Raw genomic sequence first — 22,873 nt, 5'->3', positions numbered from 1 at the left:
TGACCAAAAAATGTAAATGCAGCTGGTTTTGGGGGTCTGTAAGGCCTCAGTCAATGAATTTTGCTACAAGAAAGGAGTAAAATGCTGGTAAGCCCTTTCCTCAGAAATTACCCAGTGGTAAATCAGGGCTGGGGAATGTCCCTTTTCTGACTGAAAGGACATCTAATCTAGAGAAGTTTTTTTTATGAAGCTTCTATACTGATCTTTATGGGTAAAAATAGTACCTGCACTGGGAGGGGCAGGGAGACCCTCAAGGCAATTTTTTGTAATTTGAACTGCTATTAATTTTTGTGGCATCTTCTCTAAGCCTCTCCTAAACTAGGAATCAAGCCCTTTAATACTTGCTATGATACAAATATTTTATCTTAAGAAGGCAGTGATGAAAGAGGAGACACAGCGATATTCATTGCTGAGGAATTTCTAAAGAATGGAATTTCCATCATGGCTGCCTTTGAGCCATTCTCTGTTAAGAAAATTGTTTTAAAAGCCCGGCTATAATCAGTAGTTAGGCAATATGAGATAAAAATATGCATTAGAAAACCACGCTTATGATTGGCATCATTTTGAAACCATCTTTTTACCTTGGACATGTGGGACATGGGGCTCATAATGGAAATGCGTGAGATTTTGAGAGTCCTGCTGCAGTCCATCCAAGCCAAGTAGCATAACTCGATGATTGATGGAATTTTTGGGGTGGAAAGAAGAGTGGAAGATGGCTTTTAACTATAGCCCTGTGGTAACATATCTCTGCGTGGTGATACAGCACTCGAGGGGATGCTAAAAAAACCCTGAATTAATAAAACTGTGTGAGGTGAGAAAAGCCTTGTTGTAACAAACCAACAAAAGCATTGTCAGGGGCAAGGAAGAGAAGAAAACCCCGGGACCTCATCTCTACTTTGCTGACAGAGCGTAGTAGTCAGCCAAATGGTCATGTATTCTGTGCATTCTTTTTATTTTTCATTTGTTTTCTTGGTTAGCGTACAACAAAGAACAGCAGTGATGGACAGAGCCACAAACCCACAATGACTGTATATATTACAAAAATACGGACAGTGCTTACAGGAAAGTGACACAGCAGATTTAAAACGTGTGGTAACGTTAAAAATGTCTCTGTTTATTCTGGTTCCCACACTTTCGGGAGTTACAGGCATATGCTTTTCCCTTGGCATGAATCTGACAGAGCACTTAGTGCCTACTGAAGGCTAAGTCAAGTATAGCAGCAGGGCCAGGCCCTGAGGCCTAAGTAGCAGACTTCATCATCCATCATCCCCTGACAGATGATTTTCTGCCTCTCTATTACATAGGGAGAAAATGTTCACACAATGCACAGTAAATACAGATCCAAGGAGGGGGAATCTCCTGTTCTTACCTGTGACCAAATTGTCATTGTTATTAAAAGCATTTAGTTCACTTAAGTAAGGAAAAAGGTCAGGGAACCAACATTAAGAGGTAACAAGGCATCAGAGCTGCGCAATTTCCTGTAATCATGTTTCCTTGGAGCACAAAATGCTGGGTGTTTTTGTAAAAAAGCAAACACAGAGAAAGAAAGAAGTGGAAGCTGTGTGTTAGTTTAGCTAAATAAAAGTTTCTGTATTTTTATGGACAGAAAGAAATTTTGTGTGTGTGTGAAACCGTTGGTAGTTTGAAGTACCCTGCGTGAGATGAGTATATTTTGGATATTGGTGCTTTTACCTGTATCTCTGCCATGCTGTGTTTGGGAAGGGTTGGGGCTGTGGTGGTAACTGGGCCGGGTGGGTTTTATGGAAGAGCATGAAGGGGTGAGATACCAAATACTCACTGTCTTTTGAGTTTACTTAGGTGGGAACAAATATTAGTATAGGGGCACCCTTTGTAATCTGCTGCACTTGAAACACAGAGAGGACCCGAGGTGAGAAACAGGAAGGTGGCATACGCAGATTAGAGAGGAGCTGCCTCAGTTGCTGGAGTTGTTGGAGTGGTCCAGCCAGAGGTGTGGACTTGCTGAAAACATTCTCAGCTGAAACAGCCTAAAGATTTCTTTTTCTATGGATTTGCTTATTCATACAGTGTATGCAGGAAGTGATGGCCTGGGGTTTGAGGCTGATGCAAGATTTGGTGAGTTATACAAATCTGGTAGAAATATATCTAATTTGTTATCATCTCAGGCCTGTGAGCCCCCTGAAATGGGATGTCACTTGAGAATATTTACAGGTCTCTGTTTCCAACTGAAGAATATATTTCTATATAGTTTTTACTACTTTGCCTTCTTTTGGGCTTCAGAGGCCCTTAGCACAAGCTGTGTCTATGCTGTCAGAGCTTTGCCGTTGCTTTGCCCTGGCAAAAAGCACAGAACTAGCTACTGCTGTGCAGGCTTATTAACAGTAGACATCACAAAAGTGTTTGGATCCAACCCTCACCACCTCTGCATTATATATTCACCTCACAGGGCAAAAATACTTTCAAAACTATTAAGTCTTATTGAATTTTGACAAAGGAATCATCTAAGGACCCACTGTGATGATGACAGTGGTTTTTGGACATTGAAGAAAAGTGTTTGTCTGAGAAATTCTTACATCATCTCTAGGTACTTCTATATGCAGCCACTAGGTAGCCTGAATAAATGCATACTTGCTGAGGTGTAGTATTGACGCTATGGTAAATGGAAGGGATTGTCTGGCATTTACTGTGTATGTTATAGAAAATTCAGATCAGCTCCATACTTGTTTTTCCTATCAAGGTCATCCAAACCACTAAAAAGTCGTGAACTGCAGAAGGAAGTTCTAAGAGTTCTCATGTGGTCATTGCTAGAGAAATCATTTCCTTTAGTATCCATATGTTCAGCATCTTTGCCTTGTTCTATCTCTGGTAAAGTTGTGGCATTGCTTTTAAGGGAGAAGAAGAGACAAAAACTTTCAGATAAAACTTTTTGAGTAACCTATTTGAAAATTGCCTTATTGAATCATTACACTGAGCAGAATGCTTGTTTTGCTATGGTTATGGAAACAAGTAAGAAATTCTGCTTCTCTCTTCCTTCATAACTGCTTTTTCCAGCTTCCAGCTGAGGCTGAAGAAGTTATTTCTTTGTTGTCTTACCTTTCCAACCAATGTACAAAGTTCATGAAAGGAGATCCTCCATTTGAAGTGATGTTTCCTAAGTCTCAGCTACAGCCAAGTAAATTAAAATACTAATTGTAAACCCAAACTCTGCCAAATATGGTGCTTTGGTCCCATCCTAGAGTGTGACATAGAAAATACTCCGCTGTTTTTGAGCACTGTTAATAGACTCCAGCTGGCTGTTTTTAAATGTGTGGCATTCACAGATGCTGCCTTTTTTTACTTTCATATCTGCTAAACTCTGGTGGACTAAACACATGCCAGCAATGCCAAAGTATATAACGCAAACAGATCTCACTCACTTCCATAGGTGTGTTTGTTTTTTAATAGCATTGGATGCATTGAACCCACGTTATGTATTTCTGCTTAGATTTCTGCTGTGATTAGAAGGAAACATGGGTCTCAATTTGACTGTGAACCCAATAGTCCTCCTTGTAGTTTCTTCTTTTTTCACCTCAATTTATCAGCTTGTTATAGGTGTTGCAGTTGATGTGATCCAAAATATCATTAGGGATATGTATGCATGTGGTGCCTGGTGTCCAAGTCTCTAACACAACTGATTACTAGGTGGCCCTAACCTGATCTGAGTCAGCCCAACTTTGAGCGTGGATGACCCTGGAGGTTTCTTTTGGCCTGTTATTTTAAGATTCTGTGATTCTGTGTTTGGTTTCCGTGTGTACAGTATTCAGCTAACAAGATCTCATACAGGCAGGCTGGTTTTGTCCATAAAAATGCAATGGCCTTGGGGTACGTTGATCCACCCAAGTTTCTTCTTGGCAAGAGGAGCCCAACCTCTGGTTCCCGTTTTGCTTGCTTTTATAGCTGTTTCTGGGTCTGGTATGGGGTTCTGCCATGATGCAGAGGATTACTTTTCTGGGTAGGTACTCATTGCTTCTGTGGTTGAGTAGTTGGCTCAGTAAAACAGATGACTAGATGCTTTGAAGAAGCTTGCTGCGTGTGCTGGCGTGTTAGGCAGGCATAATAATAATGTAGGTCTTGCTACACTGCCTTGTGGCATGCTTGTTTGTGAGCTCAGGCCATTCCTGGCAGGAGTGATTCTGAGCATTGGGTCATCCAGAGAGAACTGAGAGAATAAGCTGGGCTACAGACAGGACCCATGTTAGTGTGTTTTGTATATAGCTGTTCACATGCTGAGCAGAGTGAAAGAGTGATTTAGAGACAGCTGTATAGCACTCATCGGTGCTCTGATGTCTGAAGCCGGAGATTAAATTTCTGTGTAAAGGAGAACCCCCAAGACAGAGGTAGAAAGATTATGGTTTAAAGCAGGCTGATGGTCAGTAATTAATCCTTGCTGAAGAGTTTTCTATGCTGCCATGCACTGACCTTCTGTAGCCTTAGCTGTGATTGCAACTGGTTTGAAATGTTTTATCTTTGCAGCTTTAGAAAAAAGCCTTTCTATAAAACAGAATTTTTGTAATAGTTTCCAACTAAAAGGCCTCATGTGCAGGCACAGCCACGTACCCTTTCTCAAATGCAGAAAACCCCAACAGCTAAGGCCCAAAAGATGCAAGGAGCCCTTTCCGGAGAGCAGATGGTCAGAAGGAAAGGAATGTTCTTGGCAGTGGTAGAAAGAGAAGTCTAAAACACCTTCGCTTTGTATTTTCTTTTGCCTGTTTTATGCTTGTAATGAAACAGGAAAGTCTTGGTAATCCAGTACCTAACTGTGGTCACTGTGATGTAATTCAACTAATCTAGTAAAAAATCTAAAGCTTGAAGCTTGGGGATGTGAAACCTTCTAGATTAAAGGAGATAGGGATAGAGGTTTTGGTCAAGAAGGACCATTTCATAACCAAAAAGTCATTGTACTTGCGAATGACTACTGATGTGACTAATTATTATCATACTTTGGGGGGAAAGACAGTTGTTCAGTGAATGTATTTTTTTATTCTTTTCTCCTCTGTTCCTCCAGTGAAGTTAGGCTTTTTCATTCACTGGCAAAGATGAAAGTATCACTCATTGAACACTCAACAAATTTGGTTTAATTTTCCTAGGTTTCTGAGAGGAGAGCCAGAAATCAAACTTGGAGTCTGTTGCTGCTAATCAAATCATGACAGAAAGGTAAGAAACTGTCTCTTCTTTTTTCCTAGAGTTTGGGCTTTGTCCCTTCTGCTCCTGCTGCTCACAGTTATATTTCCAAAACTTTGCATGTCATCTCATAGGCAGACTTTCCTGGAATTTAAATTTGATCCATGATTTTTTTTCTGAAAGGGAAAAGGTTCAACCAGCTTTTGTGACTAGCAGAAACTGGAGAAAGATCTCTGTGAAAGGCACATTCAGTTACTACTGCACGAAAGACTTGGGGTGAGGCCAGCAAGACCATTTGTGCAAGAAGATAGGAGGTTCACACACGGGTTTTATACAACTTTGTTGGGAGCATTCAAACTGTGGTTTCATTCTGGGATTAGTGTCTGGTGTCAGGTTTTATATTACATGTTCTACCATAATGAGTTGCAACAGGATGAGCAAAAATGGACAGGCAATCCCACCTCCAGATTTCCCAGCCCTGTCACTTTTAGCATTGTAATTTTACTTTTTTACTTTTCTTTATCTTTGGCTTATTAGCACAAATATTCCTGAGGACAGTCCACATCAGCTATTTATGTTCATAGACCTATTCCTATTTGTTCCAGCAATCTCAGCCAAGAACATCTCAGAATTGACATTTTTAAAAAGCTTTTGTTTATGGGAAATTTTACACGTTGGATTTTCCAAACACTCAACTGGGGAGTGATCACTGCAAACATCTGAGAATACTTTAGCTCTTCTAATTCTCTTATGATGTCTTACTAATACCCAAAGAGGGAACAACTGCTTGTTTTATAAACTAGTCTGCCAGGTTTCTTCAAAAGTTGTTAACAGTCCCAAATTTTCTAAGCAGATATTTGTATCTTAAATACATTTTGGTTTGCTCCTCCCTAGCTAAAGCTAATATTTTCCCTTCGTGGCATGTGTCAGGACTAGCTTTTTCAAGCCTATAAGGTCTGTTGTTGGGAAGTTTTAAATGGAACACAAGCTAAATGCAAGTCTTCTGCATAGGAGTGAATTTTGCCCTGCTTCAGTCTCTCCTCCTTGAGTATATGTAGATGTAGACTGATCAACAAAATTGCAATTCAACTTTGTCTTTTAGTTCTGGTTAAAATAAATGCTACTGAATTTTAAAAGTTCAAATGTTCATTGAAATGCATACAGCACTGCCCCTGGGATAATACCTAAAGTATTTGTCGGTAAGCAATATTAATATACAATTTGCAAAGCAATAACTCGTATCCCAAGTGAAAAGGAAACACCGTGAAGCTAAAAGGTAAATAATAAATACTCATGAACAGGCATTCTGGAAAATCACAATTGGAAGAAGTGGTAAATCCCAAGGTTTTAGTTGTTTTGCTCTTACTTATTAACTTAGGTCCAGAGTTTTGCTGTTTTCTGCTGGTGCCCTGGGGGAAAGCTCTGTCACTTTAGATGAAAAAAGAGTTTTTACAATGTTACCAACATGTTCTGTCCTGTGTGTCCAGACTTAAAAAAAAAAAAAAAAAAAAAAACAAAGATGGGAGGGGAGGGGGAGCATTTTTGGCAAACAATAGAGGCAATAAAGGAGGCTTCTTCCAAATATTATTGGCAATAATATTATTGATGATAAGAATCTGCTAGATGCTGCAGGAACATAGCAAGACAGAGTATTCATTCCTGTATTACTTCATGGTATGCTGATACTGGTCCCTTGAAATGCGTAGGAAAATGGGGAGGCTTTCTGGGACTAGCAGTTTAGAGCAAGTCTTCCAAACTTCACGATGTCTGCCAAGGACTCCTGGAAAACACAGACGTTTAGAACATATGAAACTGCCCACAGACTGAAAATTAAGCACAGGTAAAAGTGCTTCCTGGAGCTTTGGTTAGGGGACTCATTTTGATCAATGAATAAATCTATGACTCTTAGCAGAGACACTCCAATGCAGGAATGATGCCAGTGTTTTCAATCACAGTGCCTCTGCTGAAATAGTGATTGCTATCTGACCTACCAAGGGAAAGGTGATGTGAGCCAATGTGCTCAGGGAAACCATTGTTCTGATGTTACAATATAGTGAAGTTGCTAGGATATAGAAATGCTAACTGATTGCGACCTACCCTCAGAACAATACCACGATGGTTGGCTGGGAACCACCCTGAAAGTAGGGAACAACATTTTACAAGGGATTGAGTTCCAAAAATGGCGAAACAATTCAAATCTAAGACAGCTATCTAACTGGATAAGTAATGTGAAACATCCAGGCTGAACAGAAATAATTGGTGACACATCACTGCAAAGAAAAACTAGTTGAAGAAAGTTTGTAAAAATACCAACAGCAATTAGGGCAAGAGGCCTATAGGCTGAGTAATTGTCTTTAAAACACTGAGTACCATGTGTATTTCTTACTAAGTAAGTCTAAATATTAATGGTAATTTAATGGACAGATTTAAATTTATAGGTAGTAGGAATTTTTCAGAACTGTTTTTTAGTAGTGGAAGTGGCTTAGATAATGCAATATCCATGTACGATTAAAACAGTAAAATTTTGATAAATTCAGCCCAACCATTATACTTCATTAACAAATAGAAATACTTATAGACTTAGCTACTAAAGGTGTGGTAGCCTTACAGGCTGAATTTGTACTAAGGAAGGGGAGAATCTTAAGGAGAGGCGTGTCATCCCAAAATTTTACAAAACACCAAGAACCTCCTAAGTACTTCAGCACGTCAAAACATTGAGGTGAGGGCTAGATGGGACAGTGATGAGTTGGGAAAAAGAACTCAACTTTATCGATAAAGTCCATCCAGGGGGATGGATGGATGGACTAAGGCAGCTGTGGCTTTAATGGAAAGCAACAGAATTTGGTGGGGTTTGCATCTTTCAGTCTAAAAGTTGGAATTTTGAGGAGAGGGCTTGCATTGCTTGTATCTACAAAAAACACTGCCCACTTTGTGTTTTTCTGGGTTGGTGCATGGATTAGCACGTCTTTTTTGTATGTTGAGCTCAGGTGTTTATGTGGATATGCTAAGTCTTACCAACTGGTACTTTAAATACAAATTGTGCTGTTTGTTCTGCAAACATCCATACATGGGTACACAGGAGTAGTCCCACTGAAGAGTAGAGAGTATTTATGTACCTTGAGGGACAAGGTCTGTTATCGGCTCACTCTGCGAGCTGAGCCCTCAGCACTTGTGTTTTAGGAAAATATACCATGGCTCAGAAGGTAGTTCCTATCATTCCTGAGCCAAATTCAGTGGCTTGCTGAACCACAGCATTGCCGCTGTGTTGAGAAAGATTACCTTGGTAGGGCCACAGTGTTAATATTTGGCTTTCTAAGCACAATTACTTCATTATCGTGTGGACTGAGTATAATACAGCATGAAAAAAACCCAGTACTTGTACACTAGAAATAAAACTATACTAGTGTTTTGAATAAGAGACTTCTCAAAAATATTTCCACCTTACTGGCATCTCCAAGTCAAGAAAGAAAAATAGTTTTAAGACAGTGAAACAAAATTCTCTTCCCAGCCACAGTATTTCCTGGAAGAGAAAAACTATCAATATGCATAAAGTAGGGAACATGCTACAAGGCTGGCCAAGCCTGCCTCCTGTGGATAGTTAATCTACGGCTATAAAATTATATTGTTCTTTGTATTAGTCTTAAATGAGTTGTACATATGTCCATTGTTGTCAGCTTAGAAAGTACAGTTGTGAAACCTTGGTTCCAAATGCTTAAACATTTTGTCATATGAAAAGAACTGAAAGCAGCCCAGTTTCTTCAACAATTGCATTAAGCCCTAGATGGCTAGGTTAGAAAGAAGTCTTTGCTAAGCATTCTTCACAGGGAAGCTGTAGGAAAATATATTTTTAAAACTGTTTAACTCTTGCTGTTCTGTCTGCATATTGTTTGGGAAGAAGACTTCTGTCTACATTGGTATTATTGCGGGTGCTAAAATTAGGTGAGTAATCACTGACTGACTTTATATAAGCACCTACAGCCTCCTTTCAGCAAATGATTGAAGTATTTGAGCTGGTTTAAGGATGGGCTAAAGTATACAATCAATGTGAGTTCTTTGAAACTGGGTGTTATATCTAATAAGGAGTTCTCTGTTAATCCAGAATCTGGCAGTACAATGAGCCATGTTAATAGTAAGGTCTGTGGGAGAGATGAGAGGGCAGAGTCAATATGGTTTGAGGTGCAGGTGACTTGTATTTGTATTAGTTCCCCTCCAGGTGACTTTGTTTTTCCTTCTGTGAATTCTGTCCTTTGCACTGGCTTTTCTTAGGAGCAGGGAGTTTGAAGAGAAGTCCTTTCAGGAGAAAACACTGCTTGAGTTAAAATATTGCAGAAAATGGGGACACACACCTTGAGTTTTAGATTTGGGGGAATTAATTTTCCCCCCAGGTCTGAGTCAGGCTGAAACCACAAGCACTGGGGGCCCTCAGGGGCCGTGAAGGACAGGTTGTGTGAGAAGTGATTAGGGCTCTGTGAATTGCCAGGCTTCAGCTCCAGAAAAAGTTGGAAGCATCAGAGGCATAAATTTAGTTTGTAGCATCTGATCTTCCCCCGTGGAAGTCTCCACAGCACTAGAGCTTGCAGAAGCAGTGGTGAAGCCCAGCTAGCCTGGGTCCAAGGAATGAAACAAGCTCTACTTTGCCACTGACCAGTGCTTGCCTTTGGCTACATCCAGTTTCATCTACTTCCATCTTGCAGGCCACGCAAAGTGGCCTCACCTTGCATTTCCATTAACTGTGCCACAAGGCAGAGAAGGGCACACCTGAAGACACGAGGCACTGTTCTTCGCATGCAGAATGAGCTTTGTGCTTAGACTCTCTTTACCTACTCTGTAATTTTGCTGCTCATCTGCATGTGTGTAGGCAGTCAAATACTAAAATTGTGTTGTAGCTACATAGTTAAATCACCTGAGTGGAAGGCAGAGTCCCGCAGGAGTGGCATCAGAGCTAGTATGCATGCCTTGCTTGCTGTTAAGGCTCATTTTCAAAAAAGTTCCTACACCTGTTAGGCTTATGGCTTCAGGTTATGCCTGGCAGGTGTGATCTCTTTTTCCACAGCTGCAGCCCCTTTCTAATCTTGTAACGGTTTTAAGGCACAATTAGTGGTTTGACTCCTTTAAACCAGCTAAAAGGTCTTGTCCTAGGAGAAGTAAACAGTTGCATTCAAATTCAGGCTTCTTTCCCATTTTTGAGTGGTTTGCATGACTCCAGGTACGGAAGGAACCCTTCTGGACTGAAATTGAGTGATCAATGAACTGGTGAGTGATGAAGAGGCATTGCTTGCTCTTCACAAATTTTATTGTGTTTCTTTACACAGTATTAGTATAGTAGTTCACTAAATATTTTCCATTAAGAGGGGGGATTCTTTTGGAAAGGCAAGGACACCGCATTTTTCCTTTCCACTTTGGTTCCTGCCTTGTTCTGAAACAGCAGGTATTAAAAAAAAAAAAAAAAAGGCTGTTAAGACTGTGCTGATGCAGTTCAAAAGAATGTAATGTTGATGTATATATTGTGTTTCATCCCATGTTTTAAAGATCTAGTACTAGAACCAAAAGGTCTTGGAGAGAAGTCCCTTGGGAAGCAGCCTTGTTCTCAAGTTTGTGAATTTACAGTTAAGAGGCAAAACCAGGGAAAAATAAAACTGATCACATAATAACAATTAGTGGGAGAGAAAAACATGTGGTGGCTAAGGGTTTTGATTTCAAATCTAGAATACTAGGTTGTCTTCCTAAACTGTTTAGGGGGAAAAAGGCTTTTTTTTTTTTTTTTTTCCATTTAAATATGCCTCTTATTCTCTAAATTTTGAATAGTGGTGTATAGTAATATAATGGTCATATTAGAAAATATGTGCATATAGAAAGGGTTGGTGGCTGCAGTGGCATAGGCAGCTCAGTTGTTGTGAGAGATTAGGACTAGTTGCACACAGTCTAAAGCAGCGGGAGAAAATACCTCCAAAAATGTGAATTTCAAACTTTATAAATGGCTCAGGCATCAGTGGATTAGTATTGCTTCCAGGCTTGTCATGATGAGCCCGGCTTCAATTCCAAATAGCAAATAGCTTTGCATCATAATCAGTCTTTGGCCGGCGTTGTCTTTTCATCTGTGTGCCTCCAGCTCTCGGTGCTGTGAGCCTTCAGGCCTGACAGAGAGTTGTTTCATGTACCACATGGTGGGTAATAATACAGGAGGCCTCCACCTCTCTAAGCTAAAACGGATTCTTTATTAAGAGCGCAAGGGTTCTGCATTTGTAGATTGCACTCGGGCCATGTGCACGCAGAATAGCTTAACTGGTGTCCAAGCTCCAAAAAACGAAAAACAGTGTTCTTTCTTCCGAAGTCTGTGGGGAGATGCTGCAGAAACTGCCTTCACAGGAGTATTTCAGGAGAATGCATGTGCTAGAACAAACAGCTAATAGAGGAATCATTTTGAAACTTAGGTGTGTGTGTATACATGTGCATGCATACACGCAACAAAGTAACGTTGAAATGGTTGTAGGGAACTCTTTCTGGAGGAAGATATGATTTCCGATATTAAGATTTCTTGTGCTTTATTCCAGAGAGTCTTGTTCTGTCACTGTTAAAGACATATTGCTGAGCAAGATCAGTAACTGATCTGGCACGTCCCATTCATCTATTTACCTGCGTTGCACAGGAACAGAGGATTTAGGGGAATGAAAAATACTTGCTGCTCAGTGCATGTGTGTTCTCCATTGAAACTAGAAACAGTTTAGCACCTTTGCTCTGCTTGGCTATGTAATTTATTGGCATGGATTCCTAACATCATGCTGTTTTTTTACAAAAAAAAAGACTTTTTCATGTAACAAAATGTAGATAATTGCTTTGACATTTTGGATTAAGAGAGCTGTTTATCTTTTTTAAAAGTGATGATGTTTTTTGTAATTGTATTGTCTTTATTAATACACACACGATGGTTTGTAAAATTGATTCTATCTTCCAAAAAACCTAGCTGGTTAAAAAAGTAGAATAGCTGGGAGTGTAAGGCCAAAACAATGAGTTTGGGGATAGAGAGTCAGCTGATATGACTTTGTTCACATTATTCACTTAGGGAATAAAAATTAATATTTGAAAAATATATTAAAAACCTAAAGCCGCCTCATTTTGCTGCTGCTTTTGGCGTATTTGCCAAGGGACACAACTGTGTGTTCAGAAAGAAAATTGTTTCTGGTTTGAGATTCTACTAAATAATCCCTAGGTTGATTTAAAGTTTACTCCCAAACCTACACTTTCAAATTTGCCATGTATTTATGTTGAAATACTGTGACAAATCTACCAATGCTTGCTTTCTGGCATTGGTAGATTTCGGATTTTGGTGTATTAGTGTGTATATCAGCAGCAGTAATAACTGAAGCTCATGGTACAACTTATGATTGAATGCTGAGTTGGTAAATTTATATTTTTTTTAAAGTTTGCTGTTTTCATGACTAAATGAGGATCTTTTCACATGGAAACAATTGTGTGCAGAAAATTGCTGCAGCAATTTTGGAGGCCATTTCTAATTTACAAATTTTCCCATGCACAGTGTGTCCTTGTTTCTGCCTAAAAACATACTTTAACAGTCAAGTAATATAAATTCTTTAAAAATGGAGTTTTATAAGGGAAATACTGATACCATCTTAGCTACATGCATAGCAATTTCAAAAACGGACCCTCCCATGCATTTACGCTGACTTTTCAGTTTTTACTTTTTCCCCAGCTGCAACTGGCTTTTTTTTTTTTTTGATGGTTACTCTTTTTGCCATTGAGTGTTCATGCATTGACAAGAAAATTCTCTGCTGTTTCCTCTTAACAGCAGGTTTTCATGAGTATTAAACCCCAAACTAGTTATGTTGATGAGGGAATATTTGAATCGTTTCATCAAAATTGATACAGTTACTTTCCAATTTCAGGACTTTCTTAATTTAAAATTTCTTCTTTCACATTTAATACCTTTTCTCATCTAAATGGTTTTTCTGCCACATTCATCAATTTTTATGGTGCATTGTAAATTGTTCCCAAGTCTTTTGTGGTGATTTAGACAATTTATCTATTAACAAAATTGTAATACAAGAATACAATCATTTTCTGCTGCATGCCTTAAATTTTTCAAGTAATAATACTTCTCTGTCAAAGATGCTGTGACATTCTAGAAAACAGTTTAAGTAGATACTTTACTGCCAATGATTATGGTGTTTCAGGAGGTTTTCAGTGAAGTCAGGCCCCTAATTAAGCATGGAAAGCAACTTAGTATCTTTCAGAATTATTTAATCTTTGAGCAGAAATCAACTAATTTATTTCTCAGACAAAGTAATTAAAATCCTGCCCATGATTTTAAATATATATTTCCTTCTTGGTTGCACAACTGATTCTCAGTGCTTCATTCCTTACTAACTGCATGGTTAAGCTTAATGTATGCACAGGCAAATTCAATTTTGCTGTAGTAATTAGTATGCATTTTGAGGGGGAAAAAAAAGCAGCAGCATGCATAGCAAGGTTTGGTATCATCACATATATTATGCATGTATTGCAAGAAGAAATCACAGATGTAAATAGACCCATTAGCAATATAGATTATTTGCATTATTTTGTAAAGTTCTTTAATTGCACTATAAGAATTTTGAAATGGAGAAAGAATCAAAGGGCAAAACAACATTAGAAAGTTCAGGTAATGCAATGTGAATTCAGAAGTGAAGGAAAAGTGAATTAATTCATGTTTTTAGGAATTGTTCAGAAATCACCTAGCCTATAAAACTCATTTTCACAAGATTTTGCAGAAAGGAAGAGACTTAGAAGAGAAACAGAATTGGACTTTAAGTTAGCAAAGACAGCTAAGAAATACTAACCCTACAGAGGTTCTGTGGAAATAACATTGTGTGTACATTCTTGTCAAAAACCAACCAATGATATATTACAGTTGTGAGTTTTTATTTGGTGCAAAAGGTATCTCTTTATTCATCAGTGGTTTTGGTTTAGGGATTCTTAAGGAGGATAGAGGTCATGGAAAATTATGGATTATACACTCAGAGAAATAAGTACATATAGAGGAAGATATAAAATAATACCTAGAGTTTTGGAAGTCATGTAAGGTCCTATCTGTCTAGCAAAGGCAGTTTTTGACTAGTGAGGTGTGTAAAAGGGTTTTCCTTGTATGCAAGTTTTTTTCCTATCTGCATAACACATGGAGTTTTTTCACCTCTGAAACAGCCAGCAGTAACACCACTTAGAGGCTAGACAGACAACCACTCACCTGACCCACAGGAACAATTTCTAATCTACTGACTTCAGATTTATTTGAGTATGATCTACTGGCACCAGGAGAATTGCACTCCCATTGTTCGAGTGAAATACAGTAGGAGTTTCATGGGCAGCAGGAAGGCTGCTGTGGGGTTCCTCCGTCCTGCTGTGGTTCGGACGCGGCAAGCGCATTCCTGGGTCACGTGCAATTGTTCCTACATGTTTGATGATTCATTGACAGTGGCTCTTGAAGATAACTAACTCTGGTAATAATTACTGCCCTGGCTAAATATGTGCTATCACCCCACCATTGTTCTTCAGGGTTTGGAAATAAGTCATATGTTGGATTCAGAATCAATGCAGTCATTTTATGGTTATTTGTGCTTTAATAAAGCTATGGGTAAATAATTCATTAAGAATCACTTACATTTACATGGCCTTGTCTCTTCTTGACCTGAAAGCTCTTATATAGAGCAAAATGATTAAAGTTCTTGGTTAGGGTAGCAAGATGTGTTGTTCCCTTCATCCAGTGGTGACTCTTTCCAGAGTGTGTGTAAGAAAAAGAAATACTGTATAAAAAGATGCATGATTAATCATACATATTTGTTCATGTTTCAGCATTATCTTCCTTTCTGTGAATATAGTAGCAATGAATAATTTTTAACATCAGAGGATGCAATCAATGAGGATTTTGGCTGACTAAGGATTTCTGGGTTTGCCCTATGAAAAAGCCAGTTGACATTCATTAGAGCTTAAAAAAAAATAAAATTCAATACAACTTTTTTTACTTGAAAGCCCAAAAGTTAAGCTGAAAGATGTGTCATAGAATCATGCCGATGCTGCTGAAATCTTTACATAAAAAACTCAAAATGAATAGTCAGCTTTCTAATTTCACTTCAGGAATGTTGAATGCATCATTTTATATTTCCTGGTCTATGTAATACATATATGATATAAAGTATATGTTATATTTTAGTACTGTGAAAATTAATACATTGATTTCACATTGAGGAAAGTATATAATGGTATTATAATGATATTAAGTCTTTTGTTTTGTTTTGTTTTTGTCATAGGAAATTCTTTGTGTTTATTTAGAGAGACCAAAAAATAGGAAAGAAAATCCTGAATTTCCCAAAAGAATTCAGATGATAGATTTTTATTAGCTCTGTGACTGTGGTATCTGTATGAAAAGCTGCTTTTTCCTTTTAGTAAATACATTGGAGGGTATTATCTTAATTTTTATGATATATTAAAGTAAAAAAAGGTGCAATTTTTCTATTTATTTCCCAACAATAACATCGTTGTGATGGTAGCGTGAAGGTCTGCTCTTACAGGCTGTACAGTTCTTTCTGAATACTGAGCCAAAAGGATGATGAAGCAGACCCTTCTTCCTGCATAATGATTATTCAAACAGGTAGACCTGAAGTATTTGCTTTATCAGCGTCTACCATTTTCTCAGAGAAAGCTGTCTAAAAAAAGTGCTCTTGTAACTGGCCCCTTTTGTTGAGAAATTAGGAGAACCAGGCAAGACTCTATCTGTGTAAAGCTGTTCAGAGAACTTCCAAGCAGGGAAAGGAGTGTATCTCCTCCTGCTGTTGCACATAAGAAATCATTACTCCTATGCTATCATCTTCCTGCTCCATTTGTATGTAACACCCACCAATTCTCCCTTTCCATCTCTTCTTTTCTCTCACATCTCCATATGCTTCTCAGTTGAAAAAAGCTTCTCGGTTAATCTATGAAATGTGTCCACTACTCTCTGCTTCAAAGAAATTCCTTAAAAACCAACCATATTTCAATTATAACGATTCCATGCTTGTATTTCTCTGTATCGTGGGTTATAAAGAGAATTATTTTAAGAAATGATGCAGCAGTAAAAAAGGCAATGCAAACTTAAGATGCATTAGGAGTGGTATTTTGAGAGGAAATGCTAGTGCTATTACAGAGGCTGTGGTACAACCTCAGAAGTATTGTGTAGTGTTGGTCACCCATGGACAGGAATGTTCAGTAAAACTGGAACAGATGTAGAGAAGGGCCATAAGGATTATTAAGGCAATGGAAAAGCCTGTTTTATGAGATGAAGCAAAAGGATTTAAAATGTTCTAGCACGGCAAAATAAAAGCTGAGGGCTTATGTTTTCTGTCTAGGATATAACGGTTGGAGGGACATAGGAAAGTACCCAAACTAACAGATAACGTAGAAGAAAACAATAGTTCATTAATAGATTTAAAGTGTTTTTTTTTCACTCTGAGGCCAGCCAGGACCTTAATGAAAATATAGGGGGAGAAGAGTTCTGTATCCTTTCATGGAAGCTATGTGAAATGTTGGGAAACCAGAACATGCACCCTAGGAATTCCTTTCCTATGAATGCTGCAGCGTTGTAAGTTTTCTCCATTAATAATTTAAGTCTTTTACTTTATATCTCACACATCTGCTGTAAAAGATTTAGCCTCATGCTCAGACATTCCTTGTCTTCCACATACTTCCTGTGTGATATTAGGTAGGTCACTATGTCCTTCTGTTTTCCATGTGTACAATGTGTGTATTAGTATTCCTTACCTCAAAGGGATGCTGGAAGGATAAATATAGTAATGGCTGTGTTGGCAGAGGCAAGTAAATACTTTATCATAGGCAAGGAATCTCTTTGCATTCACACGATTTCTCTGTTACATGGTATCATTTCCATCAAAAAGCCTACGTAAAGCATGCAATAATAATTAAATGTTTGGATAGTTCACTTACAGATACATGCATATCTGCATTTCCCAGTTTTTACAGTATAGAATGTAAAATTATTCAGAGCTTGTTCTGGGCTTCCCAGTATAAGAGTGATGGGCATGCTGGGGTGAGTTCAGCAAGGGGCCACAGGGATGATTAAGGAGTGTCTGTCTTAGGAAGGGTGGCTGAAGCTGTTCAGCCTGGAGAAGAGAGGGCTTAGGGGGACCTTATTAATGTGTACAAATATCTAATGAGGTAGTTAAGAAGGTGGAAGCAGGCTCTTCTCAGTGCTGCCCAATGACAGGACAAGAGGCAATGGGCACAAATTCAAATAGAAATTCTATTTAAACAAAAGAAAAAACACCAAACTTTTTCCACCTTAAGGCTGGTTGAACATTGGAACAGGTTGCCTAGAGAGGTTTGTGGGGTCTCCATACCTGGAGGTATTGAAAGCTGAACTGGAGCTGGTCATGGGCACCCTGCTCCAGCTAACCCTGCTTGAATGAGGGTGGGGGTTGGACTTGGATGATCTCCAGAGGTCCCTTCCCACCACGTCTGTTCTCTGTGATCTTTTCTGTGAAAATGAATGAAAGAAAAGGAAAACTTCCTCTTGTAAAATTTCTGGAGCGAGTCAATCTTTATATATTTCATACATACTGTTAAACTAAATACAGCAGGACAGAAACCTGAGATTCTTAATAGCTCTTTGCTACCTAAGTGCATGGCAGCTTGGCTATGGTATGAATGGTGAATTTCATACCCGAGTGTCACTTGGACTCTTGCCATTGACTTCTGTGCAGTCAGGATTTTAGTGTAAATGTCTCAAAGTGGAGAGCCACTGTTGTTCTTAGAGCTGCTGTTTTCTTTTCATCCTGGACCAGTATTGATTTACTTCTCCAAAGGGAAGGCTTAAATCTGTATACTATAGAAGTATATAATGACATTTTTGTTTTACGCTTTGTAAAACAAATAGAAATGTACATCCTGTTACAGGGATCTGGCAAGAAGAAGAAAACTTGTGGCTTCTACAACAATTTTGTAAAATAAATGTAATTCCACCCTGTGAACAGTGGAGGGTTAAGTTTACATCTGAGTCTAAATTTTCTGCAGTGACAGCCCAGCACTCCAAAGGAGGAGACTCTCCCAGTGCAGATACCCTCCTCATTAAGTTACTTCACAAAATGAAAGCCTTACTGTTCTAAATCCTAAAGGAATATTGTAAATATATATTTTGTCATTCTTCCCCAAATAGTATAAATGTAGACAAAGAAAGCAAAGTGGGGCAATGGTTCCTTGAGGAGGAAACCTTTTGTCTTGGCATTAGCTTGTGAGGGAAACATTGACCTGCATCTGAGAGATGAACCATGCTGAAACGTCCTGGAATAGCTCTAGTCCCGGTTTATAATTCCACAGACACTTCCTTTTAAAAACTTTCTAAACATCTTGTTAGGGCAAGATTCGCTGCCTTTTTTTTTCTTTTTTCTTTTTATTTTCTTTTAAAAAAAAAATATCAGCTGAACTATCTAAAAAACATCAAGATCTGTCCCAGAGGGACTTCTTCCTGGACAGAGCTTTTTGTTCCATGATGAGAGACAGAATCAGAGCTGTCTAAATAATAAGAACCAGATTCCTGAAGTGTTTCTTTTGTATTTTTTTTTTTGGGGGGGGGAGACTAAAATTTGATTTATTGCTCATTGTAGGGTCTGATTATCTGTTGTTGTGAATTTTCACGTGGCCACTGGTATATGTCAAAATGTTGTGAAAATTTAATAAAAGATTAAATGTTGAAGTGCATTTACATTATTTGTTGTTCTATTCCACTTCTGTTTAAAAAGTAATAATAATGTGCTATCCAGTCCAACAGCTGAAAGTATTCAGTAACTACTCAAATGCCATCAATGGCAAAATGTGAAAATGGAATACAAAATTCTTTCCAGCAGTACTTTTAGACTAATTTTAATTGGTCAGATAACATCTGTAAATTACAAACACATTTACAGAAACTAAAAGCTGCTTATGAAATGTTTGTAAGAGATTGAAATCAATTTGATTTTGACCCCTCAAAAAGTATTATATAGCTAACTCATTAAACTACATTAGCTAGTCTCGTCTCATGAAATAAAGAAAAAACCCCAGGTCATGTGTATTGTCCTTGTCACTTTTTAATGCCAACCAGAACAGGGTTTATTCAGGACCAGTTGTTGGTACTTCTAAAATGGCATTGTCTTGTAAGGCACTAGGATGAAAAGACAAATGCTTGTAATATAAAATTTAGATGTATGTGGTGTCAAACTGGATAGTAACTCCAAAATGCTGTGTCAGTTGGTCTACCAATACACACTGCTATGTGTGATAACATTTCTCCCTTTAGAAGGTAACTTCATGATTTTTGTGACAACAGTCAAAGAGCATTTCTGTGACCTCATTTGCATTCACTCCTTTAGAAGTGATTTAACTGCCACAGTTATTCAGGCTGAGGCATGCTCCTGGTGGCACCTCCAGTGCATTCTAAACTTGCAGTAGTAAAAATGATAATGCTTTAAAATGTAGTGTATTTTTGTTACCATCAAAATACAGTAGCAGTAGCATGATTCCCCTTTACATGCTTGCTTAGGCTGCTGCCACACAGCAGAAAGTTGGCAGCTAGGATATCAAGGTTACTTCTCAGACTGTGTAAGTATACTGAATTATGGAAGAGGTGGGAAGAGAGATCAGCAGAGTTGCAGGTGGAAGTGTTATATAATTTGCGGAGGATTTTGTGGAGTGGATGTTTCTCATGGAGTAAAATATATTTTCCATCATCTCTGGGCATCTGAGAGGCTCTGGCAATGTCCATGCTTTCTTCTGTCTGCATGTTCTTATTTTTTATGTTAGGAAGAAAAGACTTATAATAACAAAAGACCTAACTAGAGAAGTGCACAGATAATCTGATGGCAGGTGAATGAAAAGTAACGTATACTGGAGGGAAAAAATGTCTATCACTGTACTTTGTTTGCACTCTGCTAAATTAACTGTGTCAACTCAGGCAAGGGAATCCACTATCACTTTAGACGCCTCAGTGTGAAGCTGCAGGTAAAAAAAATAATATTAAAGAGAATGGTGAAGTTACCAGAAGAATAGGTGACAATAGAGTAATGCCATGGGCAGTCCTGTCTGAATTACTGTGTGCAGGTACTGATCATTGGCTTTCAAAATTAAAAAACCGAAAGTGATGTTGGAAAAGTTGGGGAAACAAACTATTGAGGAAGGATTGCAGCCAGATGGAAAAGGCTGGCTGGTTTGCCTTGGAAAGAAGGGGTGACCACTTAACCAGAGTTGGGAGGGCTTGGCAGCTCCACCTTTCATGTGCAGGATCAGAGCCAAGGTCTGTTACTGGGCTCTACAGAACTCACAGCAACTGTTAGGAGGAAAATGCTATGGTTTCAAAGGCCATTCTCTCAAGTTTTATGTACCTTGGATTCACCACTCTTGGATTTAAATCAGCTTTATTATTTTAACTAGTTTACAAGGAGACAATATATGCAACTGTATATATTTGTCCAGCAGAGTTGCTTTTTTCCCCACTAAGCTTGTTCTCCTAGAATGTTGAATGCATGGAAAAAAAAAGTTTATTGGAAATTATTGTATTTGAAAAGGGCCTTAGCTATTCCCCAGAAAGAAGAGAAGCGAACACAGGGTCAATTTACAACCTGACCTGAAAACACAAAGTTGATAATCGGCCATCACTGCTTATTGTATCTATGATCTGATTTGTTGAAATGCTCAATAAATCCACTATTAGGAGAAAAAGTGCTTACATGCATTTTTTTCTTAAAAAAAAATAAATTTAAACAACAAAATAAAAGATTGATTGACAAGACATCAATAAAGCTTTGAGCACACACTGCTGACCTTTTTTTCTTTGCACTGCAATCTGTGTTTATTAGAATTCAGCTCCTATAAATAGGTTTCTGTGGATAAAAAAGCAAGCAGCTTCTTAGGAGTTTTGTTCAATAAACTTCTGTGAAAATTCTAAAGACTTAATACATGGCTTTCAATTTAATTCATTCTGTCTTCCCTTCTTAAAAATAAGATATAAGTGGGGATGAAATAGGTTTAGCTGGTGGAGTGTTTTTTTTAAAAGCTGTATTCTTAAAACTCACCTTTCCTTTTTAATGCTTGCTACAGCAGTTCATTCGGAACAGACAGGATATATATCATCTCACGCCTGGTACTGTAGGCTATTTCTCCCCTTTAAATAAAAACATATTATAAATCTGTGCTTCACTTGAGTGTTGTAAGCACTCACGTTAGTGACTTCAAAAGTAGAGCTGGAATGAGGCTTTGGCAGGCACTAAAGAATACTGACCAAGTCCTTAGACCCTATTTTCTATTTGATCTTCCCAAGAAGAAAATCTCTTCAGAGCCTTTCAAAACAGTAAAGGTGGCACAGCAGTGATGTCAAGTCTTTTAATTTTATTGCAAGCCTAGTGATATTCCTGTATTAGGGTTTTTGTTCTTAAAGCCCTGCCTCATGGAATCCTGTGAGAATGTCTTTCATTTTGTGTTGTGGAAGTAAATGTGTAGTTGATGTTGCTCGAAGTAAAAAGTGAAATAAACCCCTAAAGTTGAAAGGGTCAAAATTTGAAGATGCAGGCTCGGAATTTGCTTGTCTCCTCAACATGCGTTTTACTGAGTGGAGCATTCCAGGGCTGGCAGGTAAAGGATACTTTTGTCCTGGTGTCAGATTCGGTGTGTGTTTTTCCTGAACTGCTTCATGATGGAAGAACAGCTAGTACTACCGGTTTTGTCCCGGAGTTTTCTTCATCACTAGTACTCCCTAAAAATCATTTGGTTTTCTCCACCATTTTCCATTACCCTCTTCTAACACAGTGATTCTGGCTCAAGTACATTTTTTTATTGCCTTCTAACAGTGTTTCTGGCTTAAGCATCTTTCCTTTGATTAATGATACTAATCACTGATTATGTTAGAGAAGGGAAGGGAACTGTCTTCTTGTGGTGTTGGGTTTGTTGGGGGGTTGTTGTTACTAGTTTTGATTTTGTGTTTTATTTTTGTGTTGTCTTCCCCTGAACGCCTCTCTCTCCATTGTGTTTGACGGAAAGGTCCTTTCACCAGGTGCGAACTGTTTTAAGCGTTCGCAAAGTGTGAAACAGGAAAAAAAAATGCAAGTATTTCTTGTAAAACAACCCACAAAGAGTATCTGCAGTACACCTCGGGTGGTCCCATGTAGCATGAAAACATTCCTGGAGTGCTGAAGCTCATGGGTACCTGGACAACTAGGCTCTTGCCCTGTGCTAGCATTGAAAACCAGAGGGCATTTATTTTCTTCTTTCAGATACTGGATGGGAGCTGGACTGGCTATTTCTATTCATCTAAGTATTTAAAAATATTAATGGTAATGGTAATCCCGTCTTCTGTTTCCCTCTCATCCAAGTAGTAGTAAAAATACTAAATTGTTCTTGGATGGGATGAACTATATATGCAGGATGTATTACCCTATTTAATCTCTTATTGTATTAAAACTGGCAGCTACTGTGACAAAAACATAACATGATTATTCCTCTGAATTTTGGGTATGCTATGATTTGGGTAAGGTTGCACACAAAGCAGGTAATACTACTCCTGTAGACCAAGAAGTGAGAGGGTATGTAACACTCTGCAAAGATGATGATACAAACCAGAGCACCTATTTTGTCCTCTCCCACATCGGGGCTGGGGTGGGGTGGGTGGTACAAAATATGAGGTCTTTTTAGAAATTCTGTACATGTATTAATGCATACCGTATACTAC

General features: G+C 38.4%; 1 long non-coding RNA gene across 3 annotated transcripts in view; it reads left to right on the top strand.

Moving 5' to 3' along the window:
* The window catches only part of LOC130159186 (uncharacterized), a 750,763-nt gene that overhangs the window by 511,584 nt on the left and 216,306 nt on the right, over positions 1–22,873 (top strand). For all 3 annotated transcript variants that reach the window (XR_008825651.1, XR_008825652.1, XR_008825650.1), the window contains one exon: positions 5,106–5,172. This is a non-coding gene — a long non-coding RNA (uncharacterized LOC130159186). The remainder of the gene's footprint in view (positions 1–5,105; positions 5,173–22,873) is intronic.

This window comes from Falco biarmicus, chromosome 15 (assembly GCF_023638135.1).
Source record: "Falco biarmicus isolate bFalBia1 chromosome 15, bFalBia1.pri, whole genome shotgun sequence".
NCBI lineage: Eukaryota > Metazoa > Chordata > Aves > Falconiformes > Falconidae > Falco > Falco biarmicus.
The sequence above is the reverse complement of the archived record's forward strand: the minus strand, read 5'-3'. Positions and strand labels throughout refer to the sequence as shown.